The sequence below is a fragment of the Protopterus annectens genome, chromosome 1.part1, assembly GCF_019279795.1.
Source record: "Protopterus annectens isolate FY-2018-M chromosome 1.part1, PAN1.0, whole genome shotgun sequence".
Taxonomy (NCBI): domain Eukaryota; kingdom Metazoa; phylum Chordata; order Ceratodontiformes; family Protopteridae; genus Protopterus; species Protopterus annectens.
Genome location: NC_056726.1, coordinates 597,098,292 through 597,121,229, shown reverse-complemented (window position 1 = coordinate 597,121,229; position 22,938 = coordinate 597,098,292). Strand labels below are relative to the sequence as shown.

General features: G+C 44.2%; 1 protein-coding gene across 1 annotated transcript in view; it reads right to left on the bottom strand.

The window, feature by feature from the left end:
• Positions 1-22,938, bottom strand: part of SIPA1L2 (signal induced proliferation associated 1 like 2) — a 2,064,602-nt gene that overhangs the window by 1,574,565 nt on the left and 467,099 nt on the right. Inside the window, exon 2 of the mRNA XM_044087172.1 lies at positions 21,384-21,518. The gene's annotated coding sequence lies outside the window, so the exon portion shown is untranslated. The remainder of the gene's footprint in view (positions 1-21,383; positions 21,519-22,938) is intronic.

Sequence of the window (22,938 nt, the reverse complement as noted above, 5' to 3'; positions counted from 1 at the left end):
AAGGAATTTATGAGAGTCAGGAACCCTGTAGTACCTGTCTGGCTTAACAGGAGCTGGAGGTAAGGAGTCGGGGGTCAGACTGGACTCTGAAAATACATCAACAATGTCTAACACAGGTGGAATAGCTAGGGGCCTGTGTTGTGGTAGTAAAAGGAAGTCTCTGAGCCTTTTCTTAGATTCTGAAAAATCTTGGCTCTCCCAGTGAAAATGCTCCCTCATGGTATGTAAGGTTTCCCCAAAAGAGTAATCCTCAGGAGGAGAGGCTGAAGGGATAGATTCTTCAGCATCATATTCCTCATAGGGAGGAAGAGAGTATTCCTGATCAGAAGAGGAGTCAGATGAAATGGAAACCTGATCTGAAGATTCATATTCTGTCTCTTGCCTAGGCCTTTTATCAGGTGGGGGATGGGAACCCCTGATCAAATTAATAAAGTCTTCGGCCATTTTGAGCATCTGTTTTTTGGGCATGGAGGCCTGTCCATGAGGCTGTTGTACTTGTTTCTTTGTCTTTAAAGGTGCTTTAGTCTTTTGCCTTTGAAGGACAGTTGTATGAGTTTGTCCAATACATCAATGGTACGACCAATTTTTTGGTCTTTGAATGTTCACATTCACAGGACATTATTGATTTTCTTGATGTGAAGATAACAAAAGGGACCAATGGGATAGATACTGAGATATTCAGGAAGTCCTGTTGGAGAAATAGCTTATAACATCGCAACAGTATGCACCCCAGACACACACATTCCAACATAGTTAAAAATCAAGTCCTCAGAGCATCGAGGTTAACAACACAGGAAACAGCTTATAGACAGGAACAAACTAGACTGGCTGACAATTTTGCTCTAGAGGCTATAAGAAGGTCGAAGTACAGGAAGCCATGCAGGTGGGAAATACACATAGAACTGGGAAAGGGACCCCGTTTTTCAATAGGGATGACAACTTCACGAGCATGCGAAATGCGAGTAACACAGGGACCAACAATAGGCTAACCATTCCCTTCACCAATAGGAACACGCGCATTAAACAAATATTAGAAGATAATTGGAAGTTGTTGATGGTGGACGATAAGATCAGAGATTTAGTGAGTGATAGGCCTAAAATACCTTACAGAAATATGAAATCTCTGAATAGGTTACTATGCTATGAACAAACGAATGGAGGTTCCATTCAGTCACAGAGGTCAGGCACTTTTGCCTGCCGCACCTGCAATCAATGTAAGTACATAGCAGAAGAAGATGCGTTTACACACCCTTATACTGGACACACATACACATTCAGAGAATATGCTAACTGCAAGACCATAGATGTAATCTATTTGGCGCAATGTTAGGTGTGCAAAACGTTCTATATTGGAAAAACCAATACGTATAAGGGAACATATTTATGCTATACACAAGGAGAATACAACCAATGCTCTAGCACGACACGTGCTGCACCATGGCATCACACATTCCTTTAAGTTTAGGGCATTAGAAATAGTTAACAGGACACATAGATTGGGGAATTTCAAGAATAGAACCGAAGAGATAGAAAACAAGTGGATACTTAGGCTGCAAGCACATAAATATGGATTGAATGAGAAGGTTACGCTCAAACCATTTTTAGCAGCAAGACCACTCAAACATTGATTTCCTAATTGTGATTTTCAACTTACTATGACTTTTAACAGAATCAATATTTATATACACTTACACATTTTCATAGTGTGGTATTTTAATAAATGGAGAGATATGTGCTTACTTTTAACCTCATCATGAAATGTTTTTATTTTCAGCAACATATAGTGAGTCATCAGTTCTTTTACATATGCACTAGCACTTTGATTGTCATCAATTTTGTTAATGGATGACGCTCCTTGATTAATGCATATTTAAGGAGTTGCTTTTGGAATGTTTTATTGAAGTCTGATGAAGCGTCGTAGGACGTGAAAGCGCTTACTCTCTGTATCCTGTTGCTGTTTTCGATAATAAACGGTAAACTAATTGCAGTTTCTTGGAGTTTTTATCAGTTAATTGCAGTTTCTTGGAGTTTTTATCAGCTATTGGTGCACCCTTGGTTTCTTCAATTTATCCTTTTGCCTTTGAAGCTGAAGTTGTTTTAATGTATAAGTGAGTAGGTCTGAAAACACCCTCAGAAGCCGATGCCTGCTCAGCGGCTCCGGACCCATCTGAGGGATAGTCTCCGAAGGTCCAATACCTTGAGCTTCCAGCGGCCTAGTCGACTCCACGTGGGAGTTGGTAGCGGCCTGCGGGTCTAAAGTAGCGGTGTCAGGGTCTGTGAAGGCGCCTCACTGAGAACCGGCGACTGGCTTAGAAGAAGCCTCAACGTCAGTTTTGGACCTCGGATGCCTGTCCTTTTCTTTTTCTTTGCGTTTCTTGTGAATTCCGGTAATCGGATGGCTATCAGATGACATTGTATAATTAAATCTTCTGCCAAAATAGTGAAATGCAAAATCGTACAGACGCTTAATAGTGTGTTGGTTAAATCTAGCACAAAACTGACAACTAGCAACGCCGTGGTCAGGGCCGGCCTAGGCAAGGAATAAGAATGAAAGTCCTTATTAGGTCTTTGCTTCCCACAAGAAATACAATTATTAACTTTTTCTGACATCGGTCTGGAGCAAGAAAAAAGTTTCCCCAACGGGGTACTTAGCTTTTTAATGAAGACTTCGGATCTGAAATTTGAACACGAAAATCTCAGGAGTCGGCCAACTGGCACTTGCAAACTGCTCATGCTTCGGGCACCGCGAGGCAAGAAAAAAGTACAGTTTTGTACCTACCATAAATGTAGATGTTCGAGTGCTAATACAGCTGCAGTCATAACAGATGGGTTCTCCTGCCATCAGGCGGGTCCTCGGTAGGCCGAATTCCACAGTCTAGGTCCGGAGTCGGCTGTCGTCGCTTCTTCCCTGACGTCAATGCGACAGGGGTATAAAAGAACCAGCCGACGCCATTTTCTTCAGTCTTTCTTGCCCCAGATGTCAGGTGCCCCCAGAAGGAAGGCAATACATAAAATAATGTAATAATGCAATGCAATATAATCAAAAAACAGTAGTTGCAAGCAAATACACCATAAAAGAATACCCCTAGAGGGGAAGGTGGGAGGGAAACCTGGACTGCAGCTGTATTAGCACTCGAACATCTACATTTATGGTAGGTACAAAACTGTACTATGTTCATCGTGCATACAGCTGCAGTCATAACAGATGGGTAGAATCCCAAAGCTAAGAAAGCAGTGGTAGGCACTAGGTGGAGCTAGGAGGAGCCAAAATGCCCTGCAATACTGCAGTGGCAAAGCCTGCTCTAGACTTGGAGTATAATGGTAGGTTGTAGCGCTTAGAGAAGGTATGCACAGAACTCCAAGTGGCTGCTTCTAAAATATCACTCATGGAGTCCAAATAAGGGTATGAGCCCAACAGCAATAAATCCAAAAGTGTTAGTGGAACAATACCACTGATATAGTCAGGATAAAAAGCAGGAACACAAAGTATAGGTCCAAAAACAGTTTAATAACGCTTTTCTCAAGGAAATACGTTTTCGAGTTTCTTCATCAGATAAAAAGACACCATTTATTGCTGTTGGGCTCATACCCTTATTTGGACTCCACGAGTGATTTTTAGTGTTCTAGTTGTGGTTTTCACTCGTACCATCTTTTTTGGTGCTTCTAAAATATCCTTGGTAGGAACTCCTCTGTGGAAGGCTGCAGAGGTGGCTGTGGCCCTGGTGGAATGAGTTCTAATGCCTGTAGATACAGTTTTGCCATGAAAGGAATAGCAAAAGCGTATGCAGTGGGCTATCCATTTTGAGATCGTCTGTTTGGATATTGACTTTCCTTGAGCTCCTACGGCATAGGCCACAAAAAGCTGTTCTGATTTTCTGAAAGGCTTTGTTCTGTCCAAATAATAACGCAGTTGTCTGTGGATGTCCAAGGAAAGCAGTAATCTCTCCCCTTTGGTTTGAGGATTAGGATAAAAAGTAGGTAAATGTATGGCCTGATTTAAAGCTACCCTGGATACCACTTTAGGCATAAAGGACAGGTTGGTACGTAATGAAACTCTGTCCTGATGGAAGATGATGAAAGGCTGGACAGCCATAAGAGCCTGCAGTTCTGAAACTCTACGAGTTGAAGTGATAGCCAGAAGGAAAGCTGTTTTCCAGGACAAATATTGTAAATCTGATGAGGCAGCTGGTTCAAAAGGGGGCAAAGTCAGTTTTTCCAGAATGAAATTAAGATCCCAAGCAGGTATTGGTTGTTTTCTTGGAGGTCTTAAATTCTTAGCCCCTCTGAGGAACTGTCTTAATAGAGGGTGAGAGAATAAAGGTGGATCAGTGTTGTAATCTGCAGAGATGGCTGAGGCATGGATTTTGATGGAGGAGAACGAAAGTCCACTGCTTAGCAGTTCGGCCAAATATTGTAGTATTTGAGGTAAATTCAGTTTTCCGGGGCACTGGCCCTTTTTCTCATTCCAAACACAAAAACGTTTCCATTTTGCAGAGTAAGCTTTTCTAGTTGATGGCCTTCTGGCCTCCAAAATGACATACTGCACCTCCTTGGAGAGCAGGGCCTGCTGTGATGCTAAGGAATCTTCCATGCGGCTAGATTGAGTGTCTTCAGTTGACTGTGAAGAGTTTTGAAGCTGTGCTGAGTCAGAAGAAGAGGCATTAGAGGCAGGGTCCATGGTGGGGAATGCGTCAGGCTCCTTAGTAGTGGGTACCAGTGTTGCCTTGGCCAGTCCGGAGCAATGAGGATCATCGTTGGTCTGTCTGCTCTGGTCTTCAATAGGACTTTGGGCAGCAGAGGAAGAGGTGGGAAGGCATAAACTGTCATTGATGTCCAACTGAAAGAGAGATCGTCCACTCTCCAGGCCTTTGGATGGAAGATCCTTGAGCAGAATTTTGTTAATTGATGATTTTTGTGGGAGGCAAAGAGATCTATGTCTGGCCTTCCCCATTCTTGGATTATTTCTGTAAAACTTTTGGATGCAACTTCCATTCGTGTGGATCTGTCATATTCCTGCTTAGGTTGTCTGCCAGCGTGTTTTCCTTGCCTGGCAAGTACTGTGCTTGTAGCTCCATTTGTAAGTCCATGGCCATGTTCCAAAGTGACATGGCCAGTCTGCATAGGGGATAAGAATGTGTTCCTCCCTGCTTGTTTATGTACCACATAACTGTGGTGTTGTCTGTTCTTATCAATAGCTGACCTGGTTGTAGAAGGTCCTTGAAGGCTGTAATAGCATTTATCACTGCTAGCATTTCTTTTTGATTGATGTGAAGGTGCTTTTCTTTTTGGGTCCATTTGCCCTGAATGCACCGGTCTGTCATCTGTTTCTTAGGCATGGGGCCTGGAGATGGGCCCTGTGTAGCTGGTCTCTTAGGGTGCATGGCAGCTTTAGACTTGGTGAAAGCCTTGATGGAGAAAGAAGAGGAAGGTCTGAAGACACCTTGAGTGGAGGTGGACCTGTCCACATTCTGAGTTTCAATGCCAAGTGTGGCTTATATCTGTAGTCAGGGTGTGGGCCGAGGAGCCTGCGACCTCGGGTACAGGAGACACCGCCGAAGATGCGTCGTCGGTAATCAGGGGCTGCGTAGGTGCCTCGCTGAGAACCGGACCACGTGTAGTCGGCTTTGGTGTGGTGTCGGTAGAGGCCGCAGACCTCGAGTGTCGGTCCTTGTCTTTGCGTTTTTTAGACAAAACCGGAGTCGGAGTATCCGACGACATAGTATAGTTAAATGCTTTCCCAAAATAATGCTGGGCGAACTCCGCCCGACGCTTATTAGTGCGTTTGTTGAATGTAGCACAAAAGCGACAGACCGAGACGTCGTGGTCTGGGCCTAAACAAGGTATACAGAGGGAATGGAAATCCTTATGCGGTATTTGCTTCCCACAAGAAATACAATTATTAACTTTGTCTGATATCGGTCTGAGGCAAGAAAAAGTTTTCCCAACGGGGTACTTAGCTTTTAAGAAGACTTCGGTTCCAAATTTTTTGTAATCTCAGGAGCTGGCCGACTGGCACTTGCGAACTGCTTCTGCTTCGGGCACCACGCGGCAAAAAAGACTGAAGAAAATGGCATCGGCTGGTTCTTTTATACCCCTGTCGCACTGACGTCAGGGAAGAAGCGACGACAACAGACGCCGGACCTAGACTTTGGAATTCGGCCGACCGAGGACCCGCCTGACGGCAGGAGAACCCATCTGTTATGACTGCAGCTGTATGCACGATGAACATCTGAAGAAAATGGTGTTGGCTGCATCTTTTATACTCCTGGTGCACTGACGTCAGGGGAGAGACGACAGCAACTGATGCCGGACCTAGACTTTGGAATTCATGCCGACTGAGAGTAGCCTGCCAGTAGGATAACCCAAGTGTAATGACTGCAACAGTGAAACACGAAGAACATCCACCAAAGTGGGTGTAACCTGGTACTTTTAAGCCCTCTATTCCAGGGGTGAGATGGATGGCAGCTCAGCTGGAGGGGATGTAGAAAGTTGTCCTGATAGGGATGGCAAAGACTGCGAGTCCCCAATGGATAAGGCCTTTTCCATGATTCGGAAGGCCCCCCCCTCCCATAGAGGGTTGGAAATCCGGAACTGAAACAGACTCCTTTGGAAGCAGGGTCACACCCTGCACCAAGGAGGTGGCCTCCAAAAGAGAAGCCAGGGTTGACACTAAAAAGGCCAAAGCACCAAGGGACATGGACTCCAAAACTAAGATAACCGAACCATGCACCTCAGACCCAACCAGAGAGCCTAGACCCCGGGAGCCCTCTGGTACCAAAAACTCGGAAGAGCTCACGGCAGCTCTCGGAACCTAAGAGGAGGATGCTACTGGAACAGAGACAGTCGACGCCGGGAGTGTCAGAAAGTACAGTTTTGTACCTATCATAAATGTAGATGTCCGAACTGGATAGCATCTGCAGTCATAACAAATGGGTTGTCCTGTCGTCAGGCAGCCCTTCAGTCGGCCGGATTCCAAAGTCTGGGTCTGGCTTCGGCTGGTGTCGCACTTCACCCGACGTCATCTCTGCTGGTCTTCGGGTATAAAGGCATCAGCCGACGCCATTTTCTTCAGTGTTTCTTGCCCCAGATGCCAGTTGCCCTCTTGGAAGGCTAAATTTGGATAAATGCCAATGTATGCAGACAAGGTAGAAGGCAAATTCAAAAAATAAGCATGTATGTACATATATACAAACAAATACACCATAAGAGACTCCCCCCAGCTAGCTATTAGGAGTGAAAATACCCTAGGAGTACCACAGAGGGGAAGGAGGGTGGGTAATCCTGACTGCAGATGCTATCCAGTTCGGACATCTACATTTATGGTAGGTACAAAACTGTACTATGTCCTTCATGGATGCATCTGCAGTCATAACAAATGGGTAGAATACCATAGCTAAACTAGGGGTGGAGGAAGAAAAAGAATTATGGTGTAGTTAGGATCCCTTGCAGTACAGCAGTGGCAAACCCTGCTCGGGATCTAGAATATAGAGGTAAATTGTAATGCTTGGCAAATGTATGCACGGAGGTCCAAGTAGCCGCCTCAATAATGTCCTTGGTTTCCACTCCTCGTAAGAAAGCTGTGGTAGTGGCTGTAGCTCTTGTTGAATGAGGTCTTATGTTCTGTGGCATTGGTTTTCCATGGTAGGAGTAACAGAATCTGATGCAATTTCCTATCCATTTGGAGATTGTTTGTTTGGAAATTGCTTTTCCTTCCCTTCCTGTTGCATAGGCCACTAACAGCTGGTCAGTTTTTCTGTTACCTTTGGTTCTGTCCAGGTAGTAGCGTAACTGTCTATGTACATCCAAAGTATGCAGTAGCCTTTCCCCCCTGTTCTGTGGGTTGGGAAAGAAGGTAGGTAGGTGGATTGCCTGGTTTAAGGACACTCTGGATACCACCTTTGGCATAAATGTAGGATTAGTTCTCATGGAGACTCTATCTTGATGGAAGATCAGGAAGGGTTGTACTGCCATTAAGGCCTGCAGTTCTGAAACCCTTCTTGCTGAAGTAATTGCCAGAAGGAAAGCAGTTTTCCATGATAGGTGTTGAAGATCCGCTGTTCCTGCTGGTTCAAATGGAGGGAGTGTCAATTTTTCTAGTACGAAATTTAAGTCCCATGCTGGTAGTGGTGGTTTCCTAGGAGGTTTTACATTCTTGATCCCTCTGAGGAATTGCCTAAGTAGAGGGTGCGAGAAGACAGGTGGATCAAAGCTGTATTCTGCAGAAATAGCTGAAGCATGTATCTTGATGGAGGAGTAGGACAGGCCTGTGTGTAGAAGCTCTGCCAAGTACTCCAGGATGTTAGCAATGTCTATGTTTGACACCTCTTTTCCTCTTTCAGCACTCCAAGTGGCAAACCTTTTCCATTTTCCTGCATAGTTCCTTCTTGTTGAAGGTCTGCGGGCTTCAAGTATAATGTCTTTAACCCTTTGGGATAAGTCTGGGTTAGTTGCTCTCAAGTGATGTTCCAGGCAGTCAGTTGTAAGGTTTTTAGGTTTGGATGCAGGATGTTGTAGTTGTTCTGAGTTAACATCAAAGGCATCAGGGGTATTGACCACATTCTTCCCTGAGAGATGCTCCTCAGCAGGGGATACCAGTGTTGCCTTGGCCAATTCGGAGCTATCAGAATTATCCTTGGTTGTTCCTCTTTGATTTTCAGTAGTACCTTGTGCATCAAAGGAAGAGGTGGGAATGCATATGCTGTCAGACCTTTCCAACTGAAGGAAAGGGAGTCCACCTTCCATGCAAGAGGGTGAAACGTCCTTGTGCAGAATTTTCTGAGCTGGTGGTTGAGAGGGGATGCGAACAAGTCTATTTGTGGCATTCCCCATTTTCTTGTGATGGCCTTGAAGATGTCCGGGTGCAGCATCCATTCGTGAGCATCCGAGGTGGTTCTGCTTAACATATCTGCTAGGGTGTTTTCTTTTCCTGGCACGAAGGTTGCCTGTAACTGGATGTTGTAGCTCATAGAGCCATGTTCCAAAGGTCCAGAGTCATTCTGCATAGGGGGTAGGAATGAGTGTCCCCTTGCTTGTTGATGTACCACATGACTGTGGTGTTGTCTGTCCTTATCAATAAATGGCCTTCCCTGAGGAAAGGTTTGAAATTCTGTATTGCTAGTTGTACTGCCAGCATTTCTTTTTGGTTTATGTGTAGGTGCAGCTGGTCTGGAGTCCACAATCCTTGTATGCATTTGTCCAACATGTGTGCCCCCCAGCCTAGGTCTGAGGCGTCCGTTGTGATGGTCTGGTTTGCTTGACCTTTGTGGAAGGGCAAGCCTAGGTTTGCTTGGCATGCTTGGGCCCACCATAGGAATTCTTGTTTCAGGCATGGAATTAGAGGGATTTCGGTTTCTAAGCTGTGCCTGTGCTGAGACCATAAGTTTTTTAGGTACCACTGTAGCTTTCTCATATGCAGTCTGGCGTGAGGAATCAGGATTATGCATGATGCCATGAATCCCAAGGCCTGCAGTACTTTTCTTGCTGTTAGCTTGTTCTGCTTTGTTAATGCCAAGAAGTAAAGAGGAAGTTGTTTTTGTTTTTCTGTAGTGAGGAATGCCATTTGTTTTACTGTGTCCAATTCTGCACCCAAGAAGGTTCTTGTCTGGGATGGAATCAGCCTTGACTTTTTTAAATTGACTGTATATCCCAGGGCTTGTAGCAAGCAAATGACCCTTTGTAAATCTGTTGTCAGCTTGTCTTTGTTGTCCACTTGTAGCAGGCAGTCGTCCAGGTATTGATAGATTTGGATTCCCTGTAGCCTGCAATGAGCGATTACTGATGCCAGGCATTTTGTGAATACTCTGGGCGCAGTAGATAAGCCAAAGGGCAATGCTGAGAATTGATAATGCTCTGATCCTGCAAGGAATCTGAGGTATCTTCTGCAAATTGGTCGTATGGGGACATGCAGGTATGCCTCCTTGAGATCTAGAGTCACCAGCCAACACTCCTTGCCCAGCATGGGAAGAAGTTGCTGTAAGGTCAGCATTTTGAATTTTGGAACGATGATGTAGGTGTTTAAGACGGACAGATCGAGAATGGGTCTCCAAGTATTTTCTTTTCTTGGGTCTAGAAAGAGTCTGGAGTAAAAACCTTTGCCCTGTTGATTTACTGGTACCCTCTCCACAGCTCTCATGTTGGTTAGCTGAATTACCTGGTTTTGAGCTTCTGTTTTTTGAGTTGGAGGTAAGTTTGGCATTCCTCTTTTTACTGGTAAGGTGTGGAAGTGGAACCTGTAGCCTTGGTCTATGGTTTTTAAAATCCACTTGTCTTTCGTGATATAGTGCCAGTTTTGTGAAAATAAGGCTAACTTTCCGCCTAAAGGTGCTGCTATTTGCTCTCTGGTAGGCGGTGTCAGGGCCAAGTCACTGTGATTGTCCTGTTGCAGTGGTAGTGGTTGTGTCAGTGCCTCGTTGGTTGTTACCTTGCCACTGTCTTCCTCTGTAGGCACTTCCTCTGGATTGGTTTCTGCCTCTAGAGCGTCTATACCTGCCTCTTTGGGTCTTTGAGGAATCTGGAAAGGACCAATTTTTAGCAGGCCAATTTCTGCTAAACCGAGGGGGCTGAACCTGTAAGAAATCCTTAACTGTTTGTACAGATTTTGCCTTCTCTTCCATTTTCTTCATTACTTGTTGAGCAGAGGTACCAAAAAGACTGTTCTTATCCATAGGAGCATCTAACAGCTTTGCTTTTACATGATCCGGCAGGACCTGCTCTTTCAGCCATGCATGCCTTCTTATCACTGTGCCGGTCATGGCTGATCTAAATGAAGCCTCCAGTGCATCATAGCCACATTTTAAAGAATGGTTACTAACCTGCTGTATGTTATTCACCATTTCTAAAACATATTTCTTATCTAAGGGTTCTTCAGAAGAAACTTTCTTAGTCAACTGATCAAGCATAAACTCTTGGTATTGGATCATGTGGAACTGACAGTTTAAAGCTCTAGCTGAGAGAGTGGCAGAGGTGTAGACTTTTTTGCCCCATCTGTCTAATGACCTGGCTTCCCTTTCAGAAGGGAGAGGGTTTTTAGTAGAGGTAGAAGCTGCTGCCTTAGGCCCCTGAGATATAGTCTCAGGATCTGCAAGTGGGGCCTTGAACAGGTGGTGATGCGTGTTAGGTACCCTGTAAAATCTGTCTGGTTTGGCAGGGGCTGGTGGTAAAGAATCGGGTGCAGTGCAAACATCATTAAATGCATCATCCACAACAGGCAGAACTGGAGGTATAGCTAAGGGCCTATGTTGTGGAAGGTGCAGAAAAGTCCTAAGCCTTTTTCTAGAGTCTGAGAAATCTTGCTCTTGCCATTGGAATTGTTCTCTCATGGCATGTAAAGTTTCCCCAAAAGAGAATTCCTCTGGAGGAGAGGCCGATGGAATAGATTCATCAGCATCGGAGTCTTCATAAGTGGACAAAGGAGCCTCTGGCTGGTCAGTAGTGTCTGAGTCCTCCGAAGAGTCATCAGAGCACTCCTGCTGGGGTGGCTCTGTCCTAGGTCTCTTTTCTGGAGGCTGAGAGGCCCTGTCTGGGTGTGATTGGGATCCCCTAATTAAGGAAATCAAATCCTCTGCCAGAGTAAGCATTTGAGAGCTGGAAGGGTGTCTGTGTGAGGGGGCTTTAGCAGGAACTGTTTTGGCAGTTTTGGCTGCTTTGGCCCTGGCAAAGGCCTTGATAGACATGGCTGCAGGAGGCCTAGCAGCACCACGTGCTGGGGTAGAAACATCCAAAGGGATGGTGTCAGATAAATCAGTAGAGGCCACAGTAGTATGCAAAGGTTCAGAGGCCGATTCAACTAAGGAAGCAGGAGCCTCGGTAGTAGTCATGGATTCGGCTGAGGATTGACCGGTTTTCTCGGTTTCGGCCGAAACCGAGACACTCGCGGTTTGCTTATCTGTGGTTTCGGCTGAAACCGCGGACCGCGAGTGTCGGTCTTTTTCTTTGCGTTTTTTAATTATTTGGGTAGTCGGATGATCCGACGGCATAATGTATGCAAAATCTGAGCCGAAGAACTGTTCAGCAAACTCCGACCGACGCCTAAGCGTTCGTCGGTTGAAGGAGGAACAAGCTAAACAGGCAGCAACGTCGTGGTCTGGGCCTAAACAAGGTAGGCAGTACGAGTGGAAATCTTTATGAGGTATTTGTTTCCCACAAGTTAAACAATTGTTTACTTTTTCTGACATCGGCTGAGGCAAGAAAAGGTCCCCAACGGGGTACTTAGCTTTTAGAAGTCTTCGAAGTAGTATTCGGTAGTAGGAATCTCTGGATCTGACCGACCAGCACTTGCGAACAGCTTCTGCTTCGGGCGCCACGCGGCAAGAAAGACTGAAGAAAATGGCGTCGGCTGATGCCTTTATACCCGAAGACCAGCAGAGATGACGTCGGGTGAAGTGCGACACCAGCCGAAGCCAGACCCAGACTTTGGAATCCGGCCGACTGAAGGGCTGCCTGACGACAGGACAACCCATTTGTTATGACTGCAGATGCATCCATGAAGGACATCCAGGGGCTCCAAAGACTCAACAGGAGTTGGAAGAGGAGGAATTGTTGGTGTTGTAGATTGGCTGGTTCCGACACCAGTGTGGCTAAGAACCGAGGACAATCCCCTCACTGTCAGAAGCTAATCTACCAGTCTCAAAATGTCTGCTTCTGAGAGATTCTTAGTAGATCTGATCGAGGCAATTAAAGGAACTTCAAGAAAGGGACTTGGTAGCCTGTCTTTAAAGGCTCAAAGATTGGTGAGTATCTTGTCCTAGGGAGCGAAGTCAGCTGTGACCGTTTCGGCACCAAGGATACTGTAGGCACTGAAGAAGTTGCTGTCAGCTTTGACAGTTTTGGGTGTCGAGCCAGATAGACCTTCCAGTGCCAAAGAGCTCTTCGGTACCAAGGACAGTTTAGTGACCTTATATTAGGTCCAGGGGCTTGTCAAGTATCTCAACAGTACTATCATCGTCAGAGCTAGCAGCACTAACAGACTCATTCAACTCCCTACCATCATTAAGCATCTCCTTTCTCTTGAAGGAGGCATATGGCTGGCTGCCATCTGAGGACACATCACAGCTTATATACAGGGCTGCAAGCCTGTTTTTGTTAAGGCAGACCTGGATGGTATTTCATCTCGCAAGGGCTTGCATGCATGTAAATTCCTGGCAAGTTGCATAAGCACTTACATTGTGCCCCAAGCTTAGACAATACATCAACCTATGAATCACCTTAAAGGATTTTTTCTTCTTCCCTCCAGGATCCTGTCCAGTGGTTTCTATACCTGCACCCAAATGGCCCATTCTTCCAAGGAGTATGGTAGCTGGGCATTCTCAGACTAGGTGAGAGTCCTACAGCCATTTTGCTTCTGTTCAAGCACCTCATTCCCCTGCAAGGGTGGTAGGAGCAGCCCTCCCTTTCCCTTGCACTCTAGAGGCACCCTCTTCACCTCAGCAGCTTCAATGAGTTACATGAATATTGTTTCCTATGGGGAAGTTCATCACCACATGATAATTTCCCCTTGGCTATACAGTGCAAACACCCTATTGACAGCAGCGGCCCAGCAGGCTCAAACTCTGCAAGGCGTCACCTACATGACAAGCCATTAATGCCATCCCCCAAAACTGGGATGGAACAGCTGGCAATGGCCACTCACTGCCATCCTCCCCACTGAGCACCTATAGGCACCCAAGCCGCTATTCAAACTCTGGTTGCTTGGGCCATAGTCAGGCCTTTATCACTCTATGCTGCTGCCACTGATCTGCCTTTCTTTAAACATATTTGTCACCTACAAATGCATTTGCCTTCTTTTTTTCGGGGGGGGGGGGGGGTTGTTTAATCAGGATGATTTTTTTTTAATCAGCATACTCAATACTTCGATATTATAGAAAGGCTTCCAGGGGCTGTGAGCATCTAAAGAAAGTGCAGCTACTCAAAAACTTAAGAGCTCTACTTTCTTTCTCTAGGAAAATACAGGGGAAAAAATCTCCAACAGACCTTCTTATCCAGTTCAATGCTCGACTTAAGTACAGTTGTGTACCTACCATAAATGTAGATGTTCGAGTGTATTCACTGTTGAAGTCATTACACTTGGGTTAGCCTGCTGGCAGGCTACCCACAGTCAGCCTGAATTCCAAAGTCCTGGTCCGGCATCGGTTGGTGTCACCTCTTCCCTGACATCAGTGCGCCAGGGGGTATAAAAGATGCAGCCGACGCCATTTTCTTCAGTTTTTCTTGTCCCAAATGTCAGGTGCCCCCAAAAGGGTAGGCTAAAAATTCTGCTCATTAAAAAAGCATGCACTAACAAACATTACCTTCATCTACAAGCAAATACACCACATAGGTTGTATAGAAGAGAGAGGTACAGATAATTCCCAGCAAAGAAAGGGGAATGGAGGGAGGGTAACCTGGACTGCAACCGTGAATACACTCGAACATCTACATTTATGGTAGGTACACAACTGTACTATGTTCATTGTGTTTCACTGTTGCAGTCATTCAACCCAAGTGTAATGACTGCATCGTGTTTCACTGTTGCAGTCATTACACTTGGGTTGAATCCCAAAGCTGAGGTTGGGTGGCTGGGGCTAGATAGAATTAGGAGTGGCTATGAGGCCCTGCAGAACTGCAGTGGCGAAGCCTGCTCTGGATTTAGAGTAAAGGGGTAAGTGGTAGTGCTTTGTAAAAGTGCGCACTGAAGTCCAAGTTGCAGCCTCCAAAATGTCCTTGGTTGGTACTCCTCTCAGAAAGGCTGCTGAAGTGGCTGCTGCTCTGGTTGAGTGTGGCCTAATGCCCTTAGGCACTGATTTGCCATGTTGTGAATAGCAGAAACAAATGCAATGGCCTATCCATTTTGAAATAGTCTGCTTTGAAATAGCTTTTCCTTGCGATCCTGCAGCATATGCCACTAAGAGTTGCTCAGTCTTTCTGAAGGCTTTAGTTTTGTTCAAGTAGATGCGCAGCTGTGTATGTCCAAAGAATGCAGAAGTCTCTCCCCCTTATTCTGTCGGTTTGGATAAAAGGTAGGCAAATAAATGGTTTGGTTAAGAGTCACACTGGACACTACCTTAGGCATAAATGTTGGGTTTGTCCTTAGAGAAACCCTGTCCGGATGGAAAATAATAAAAGGTTCCACAGCCATTAGTGCCTGTAACTTGAGACTCTTCTTGCTGAGGTTATTGCTAGGAGCAGGGCTGTTTTCCATGATAAGTATTTTATCTCAGCTGTATTGGCTGGCTCAAAAGGAGGCAGTGTGAGCTTTTCCAAGACATGTAGGTGTTGGAGCTCTCCTTGGAGGTCTTATGTTTTTTGGCCCCTCTGAGGTACTGCCTTAGCAGTGGATGTGAAAAAATAGGTGGATCTGCATTGTAATGAGCTGGCATGGATCTTAATTGATGAGAAGGATAGGCCTTTCTCCAGCATCTCGGTTAGGTATTGCAAAATCTGAGGAATGTTTGGTACAAGCACGTCCATTCCTTGTGCCTGGTTCCAAGCACAGAATCTCTTCCATTTTTCTGTATAAGATTTTCTGGTGCTAGGCCTCCTGGCCTCCAAAATAACATCCATAACTGCTTTAGAGAGAGGTGTGTTCTGAATGGTTAAATTATCAGCCATGCAGCCAGATTTAGGCTTCTGAGTTGGCTGTGCAGGATCTGATTGTTATGTTGGGTCAGCAAATGAGGAATTTGGGGTAATGTCCAGGCTGGGCCTTGAGACAACCTCATTATGATTGGGTACCAGTGCTGGCGAGGCCAGTCTGGGGCAATCAATATCATTTTTGGCTTCTCTTGTCTGACCTTTAGGAGTACCTTGGGGAGGAGAGGCAGTGGAGGAAAGGCATAAACTGTATGGTTTTTCCAGCTGAATGATAGTGCATCCACTTTCCATGCTTGTTTGTGATAAGTCCTTGTGCAGAATCTCTGTAGTTGGCAGTTGTGCAGGGAGGCAAATAGAGCTATGTCTGGGCATCCCCATTTCCTTGTTATCATGCTGAAGATTTGTGGATCTAGTTTCCACTCGTGAGGATCCTTGAGATTTCTGCTTAGTTCGAATGCGAGTATTTGTCTTTCCTGGCAGGAATTGTGCTTGCAGGTGTACTTGATAAGTCAATGCTGTGTTCCACAAAGTCATGGCTTGTCTGAAGAGGGGGTAGGAATGTGTGCCTCCCTGCTTGTTTATGTACCACATGACTGTAGTATTGTCGGTCTTTACCAGCAGTTGTCCTGGATGAAGTAGGTCCTTGAAGGCTGTCAGGGCATTCTGAACAGCTAGCATCTCTTTTTGATTGATCTGAAGATACATTTGGCTTGCTGGCCATGCTCCCTGAATACATTTTCCTGCCATGTGGGCCCCCCCAGGCATAATCTGATGCATTTGTTGTTAATGTTTGCCTGGCCGTGAGTAGAGTGAATGGCTGTCCCTTGTTGTGATGACAGGCATGTGCCCACCATCGAAACTCCTGTTGCAGGCAGGGAATGAGGGTAATTAATGTTTCCAGGTTGTGGCAATGTTGAGTCCAAACACTTTTTAGATACCATTGCAGTTTCCTCATATGCAGTCTTGCATATGGAATTAGTAGAATGCAGGAAGCCATGAAGCCCAAAGCCTGCAGAATATTTCTTGCAGATAACTGGGTCTTTGTTGCCAACATTTCGAAGTAAGAAGTCAGTTGCCTTTGTTTGTCTGGTGTGAGATAAGCCATCTGGGCAGTTGTATTTAAGCTTGCACCCAGGAATATTATCGCTTGAGAGGGTACTAGTTTTGATTTCTTTTCATTTATCGTGTACCCTAGGCAAATTAGTAATCTTTTTACAAATGCCAGATGCTTCAGTAGAATGTCTTTGTTCTCTGCTTGAATAAGGCAGTCGTCCAAGTAAGGGTATATCTGAATTCCTTTTTGTCTACAGAAAGCAATTACTGGTGCCAGGCATTTTGTGAAGACCCTGGGCACAGTAGATAAGCCAAAGGGCAGTGCAGAGAATTGGTAGTGCATTGATCCAGCTATGAATCTGAGGTATCGTCTGCAATTTTGTCTGATTGGGACATGCAAGTATGCCTCTTTTAGGTCCAAAGTTACAAGCCAAGCTTTCTTGCCCAGCATGGGCAGAAGCTGCTGCAGAGTCAACATTTTGAATTTTGGAACGTCCAGAAAAGTGTTTAGAATAGACAGGTCCAGTATTGGTCTCCAGGCTTTGTCCTTTCTGGGTACTAAGAATAGTCTTGAGTAAAATCTTTGTCCCTGTCTTTCTGTGGTACTCTCTGAATATCCCTCATGTCCAAGAGGGATGCAACTTGTTTTTGTGCCTCTGCCCATTGATTTTGTGGCAAGTCTGGCATACCTTTTGCCTTTGGCAGGGGGTGAAACTGGAACCTATAGCCCTGGGACACTATATTCAAGACCCATTTGTCCTAGGTGATTATGTGCCAATTTTGTGAAAAAAGTGCTAGTTTCCCCCTAAGGGAGCTGCTAAAAGATAAGTGCTTGGTATTGGCAAAGGAAAGTCATTGGGACTGTTTTCTATATGGCTCTGATATGTCTTCTCCGCTTTTGGAGGTAGAAGCACCCCATTGTTTAGGCCTGTACGAGTCTTGGGGCTGGGATCTGCCTCTAGGGCATCTGTATCTACCTCTTTGTGGCCTGTCTGACACTGCAAAGGACCAATTCTTTGAAGGCCAGTTCCTGCTAAATCTGGGTGGTTGTACCTGTAAGAAATCCTTAACTGTCTGCATTGATTTCACTTTATCCTCCATTTTTTTCAACACCTCTTCTGCCTTAACACCAAACAAAATATCATCCAATAATTTTGCTTTAACATGATCAGGCAGATTTTGTTCCTTTAACCAAGCATGCCTTCTAATGACAGTACGCGTAACAGTGGCCCTGCAAGAGGCCTCCAGTGAATCAAAACCACATTGCAAAGTATGTTTTCCCACTTGTTCAGCTGCATGCAATAAATCCTGCATTTCCTTGTTATCTGCACATTCAGAATTTGTCAACATTTTCTGTTTTAGCAATGATATTAAATATTGCTGATATTTAAGCATATGAAACTGACAATTTAAAGCCCTTACAGCCAAGGTAGCAGAAGTGTAAACTGTTTTCCCCCATCTGTCCAGTGCCCTAGAATCCCTATCAGAGGGGACAGGGTTTTTTGCAATGGAAGCTTTGACCACTTTGGGACCCTGAGATATAGTTTCTGGGTCAGCAGCAGGGTTTTTATATAGAAATTTGTGGGAAACTGGAACCCTGTAGTATCTGTCTGGCTTAACCGGTGCAGGGGGTAGAGAGTCAGGAGACAGGCTGGACTCTGAAAATACATCATCTACTATGTCTAGAACAGGTGGAATAGCAAGAGGTCTGTGCTGAGGAAGTAAAAGAAAGTCTCTGAGCCTTTTCTTAGATTCTGAGTATTCTTGGCTCTCCCAGTGAAAGTGTTCCCTCATGGTGTAAAGGGGTTCCCCAAAAGAGTAATCCTCAGGAGGAGAGGCTGAAGGAATAGACTCTTCAGCATCAGAATCCTCATAGGGAGGAATGGAGTATCCCTGTTCAGAAGAGGAATCAGAGGAAATGGAAACCTGATCTGAAGATTCATATTCTGTCTCTTGCCTAGGCCTCTTATCTGGAGGGGGATGGGAACCCCTGATCAAAGTAATTAGGTCTTCAGCCATTTTAAGCATCTGTTTTTAGGCATGGAAGTCTGTGCAGGAGAATGCTGTACTTGTTTCTTTGTCTTTACAGCTGCTTTAGTCTTTGCATTTGAAGCTGAGGTTGGCTTAACATATAACTGTGTAGGTCTGAAAACACCCTCAGAAGCCGATGCTTTCTCAGCGGCTCTGGACCCATCTGAGGGAATAGTTTCTGAAAGTCCAATACCTTGAGTATCTAGGAGCCTAGTCGGCTCCATGTGGGAGTTGGAAGCGGCCTGTGGCTCTGAGGTAGCGGGAGTCAGGGGCTGCGAAAGCGCCTCACTGAGAACCGGCGACTGGCCTAGTGGAGGCCTCATCGGTTTTGGACCTCTGATGCCTGTCCTTTTACTTTTCCTTGTGCTTTTTGTAAACTCCAATCGTTGGTTGTTCTGACGGCATTATATAATTAAATCTTCGGCCAAAGTAATGAAAGGCAAAATCGAACCGACGCTTAATAGTGCGTTGGTTAAATTTAGCGCAAAACCGACAGCTAGCAACGCCGTGGTCAGGGCCTAGGCAAGGAATACAGTAAGAATGAAAATCCTTATGAGGTATTTGCTTCCCACAAGAAATACAATTGTTAACTTTTTCTGACATCGGTCTGGAGGAAGAAAAAATGCATTAATGTCTATGTGGTTGGTAGGTGGCAAATGGTGTGTTGTAGTGGGCAGTTACTGTGATTATGTGTTACTGTCTTTTTAAACTGCTTAATTATTTTACAGGAAATGATGTTTGCTTTGTCAACCAATAGCTGTAAGGGTCAGGGTATTTAAATATAGCATTTTTTGTATGTTCTTGTTCTGATGAAGTCTTGTGATTTTGACGAAAGCGCTTAACTTTTTTTCAATAAATTTTCTGGATTTAGTGCTGCAGTGTTTCTTTGGTGATCCTTTTTTACTTGGTTTTGGTGTTTGTTATTTCTAAGACTAGCTTAGACAATATATAAACCTATGAATCACTTTAAAGGATTTTTTCTTCTTCCCTCCAGGATCCTGTCCAGTGTGGTTTCTATACCTGCACCCAAATGGCCCATTCCTCCCAGGAGAATGGCAGCTGGGCATTCTCAGACTAGGTGAGAGTCCTACAGCCATTTTGCTTTTGTTCAAGCACCTCATTCCCCTGCAAAATTTGGGTGGTAGGAGCAGCCCTCCCTTTCCCTTGCACTCTAGAGGCACCCTCTTCACCTCAGCAGCTTCACTGAGTTACATGAATATTGTTTCCTATGGGGAAGTTCATCTCCACATGATAATTTCCCCTTGGCTATACAGTGCAAACACCCTATTGACAGCAGTGACCCAGCAGGTTCAAATTCTGCAAGGCGTCACCGACATGACAAGCCATTAATGTCATCCCCCACAACTGGGATGGAATAGCTGGCAATGGCCACTCACTGCCATCCTCCCCATTGAGCACCTATAGGCACCTAAGCTGCTATTCAAACTCTGGTTGCTTGGGCTTTATCACTCTATGTTGCTGCCACGGATCTGCTTTTTTTAAACATGTCACCTACAGACGCATTTACCTTCTTTGTTTTTTTTTTTTCTTGTTTTTTTTTTTGGGGGGGGGTTGTTTAATCAGGATGATTTTTTTTTTTTTTTAATCAGCATGCTCAATACTTCTATATTATAGAAAGACTTCCAGGGGCTGTGGGCATCTAAACAAAGTGCAGCTACTCAAAAACTTAAGAGCTCTACTTTCTTTATCTAGGAAAATACAGGGAAAAAAATCTCCAACAGACCTTCTTATCCATTTCAATGCTCGACATATCCAGTTCAATGCTCGACTTAAGAAGTGGTCTAGACTGATGGACTGTTTGAAAACCTAGCTTTGTAGAGCATGCAACATATGTGGCAAGAAAGAACTGAAGACAGCTAGCCATACTAAGTGAGTGGAAATATCTGCAATAAAGCTGATGTCAACTGCTATAAGGGAACGCTGCTTGGCCCAATACAGATGTAACTGCTGCACAGTGCCCTAATGTAATGAATGTAGCAGGGAACCACACAAACATCTGAACTGGCTTGCACCCATTGTTTCGGCAACTACTCATAGCGTTGAGATAATTGACCACGAGATTAAGGGAAAACTCTCAAAAGCAGCTTAACCCTGTGAAAATGCACACATATTTAACCACTACAAAGAGAGGCTTGGCAGAAAACACACTCCACAAAAGTCTTACCAGTACCTCACTTCCTACAGTCTAGAATTAAAATGAAAATGCATGTTCAAGCTATTGATCAAAATGATACCTAGGAATAAATGTGTATACGTTGAAAAAAGCTTAGCAGTCTTACCCACTTTACCTTACCTGAAAGGGACAGTTTTATGTTATTGTGCCCTAGCAACGGGTAATGAAATAAAGCTGATACTAGAAATGTTAGAGCGCAACACCAGCACAATGTGTACTCAGTACTATGAAGGCGTTTTGCTGTAGTGCCAAGGGATGACAACAAACAAGGGATAGCTCCTAAATGCTGAATAATGCCTGTTCACTCAGTGTACATCCAGGTACTTGCACAATTACATACAAAACTTTAAAGGCAGGCTTAATAGTATCACAGTGGCACATCTGAGATAGCTGCGTGTGTCTGCTGGTAAGCCTACCATACAGAGTTGCCCTTCTGCTAGTTAAATTCTCAGCACAGAATTATCATAAAACTAAAAAGGGTAAATATAAAAACAGAAGTTTGCTTTTACACATGAACTCTACTCTGCTAAATACATACCATAAAGATTATCTTCAACTTCTCTCGGGCTCATATGAACGACTGCCAAGAAAAACAGTCAATAAGTGCAAACTTAATCGCCTTGAGCGGCTTAGGAAGAATTTCATTCTGTGTTCATTAGTCTTCTAGTCAAAACTGCGAAAATAAGAAATTATAATGAAACAAGACTCTCAAGTCCTATATTGTTAGTACATCATGAAACTATTACAAGTAGAAAGCAAATCACAAGAGAAGACAAAAATTTATTTTGTGCTACGCATTCCAGTCAACATCTTAAATTCTCTTCAGCAATACCTTCTGATAAATGGACATCATTTTTCCCCATGTGTAGCCTACTGCTTGAGAATAGATACTAAAACAACTGCAACAAATGCCCTTGGAAATCAGGTCAGGTTATCTTTAAAGACAGTGCTATCTCTTACTTCTACGTTTCTGTCAGACAGTATACACATTGCTTTAATAACTTCATTCAACTTTCAAATTACAGTCTGGATGCAATACAAAATGTGTTGCGTAAAACAGGGTACCACATAACATTTCACATTCATTGTGGTATCTTAAAAAATGAAATGTAGTCCAATGAGAAACAATAACCTACCTTACCTGGTCACGTCTCCAGGCGCTTCTGCAGTTACCTCCTACTGCTTCTCTAGGCGTCAAATATTGCCTGTTCAAATTTACATTAATAATTCCAAAACCATGCTACATACTAGGCATCAGAATATTTTATCTTGAAGCATACATGTTGGCAAACACAACTGCATTGATATATGACCTCTGTCAGTGACCATTTGTTAGTACCGTAAGGTGATAACTTAATTGTTTTAAAGGCTGAAGCCACACCCACTGGGAGTTAAAGGTACACACTCGAAACAGCTCTCCTGGAGGGAAAGAGTACAGCTGGGGGGAAGCTTGCTCATTTTTTTTCACAGGCTGCCTGGCAGCCTTTGCAATTATTGCTACTTGTTTCAAGTTTTCGCCCTTCTTTAGCTGTCTTGTAGAGTCTCCTCTGCTGTACTAAACTTTAACCATTTTCACCCACCAAGGAATTTTCAACTATGCCCTTTTAAGGGACTAACCATACAGCATGCTGCCACAAGGTACCAAGCACTCTTCATTTGAGCGCAAAAAGCTATTCCCACTACTACATGACTCTTCCGGTTTACTGTTACACCTTGACTCAATATTCACTCACTGTCAAACTGATTGTAAAAAAAAAAAAAAAAAAATTCAGAAAAATTAAAGAGTGTTTCTTATAAGTTTTTATTTGGTTCAAAGTTTAACATGACTATATTTGATTACGTCTGTCATCCTTTATTACCAGATTTTACAACATTAATCCATCGTTATTACAGAATAAAGAAGTAAAACTTCCAATTAAAAGCCAATACAACAAGTTTTGCTCCCGAAAATACTACTCAATCAGATTAAGACAGCTGCAAAAATGGTGCTCCAGTAATGTTAGCCATGTATATTTAAAGATGACATGCAAAGGGTTTTCCCCCCTTTTTGGTTTTTATGTTCTCATCATGTAAAGTGGGCTTTTCTGATTCTA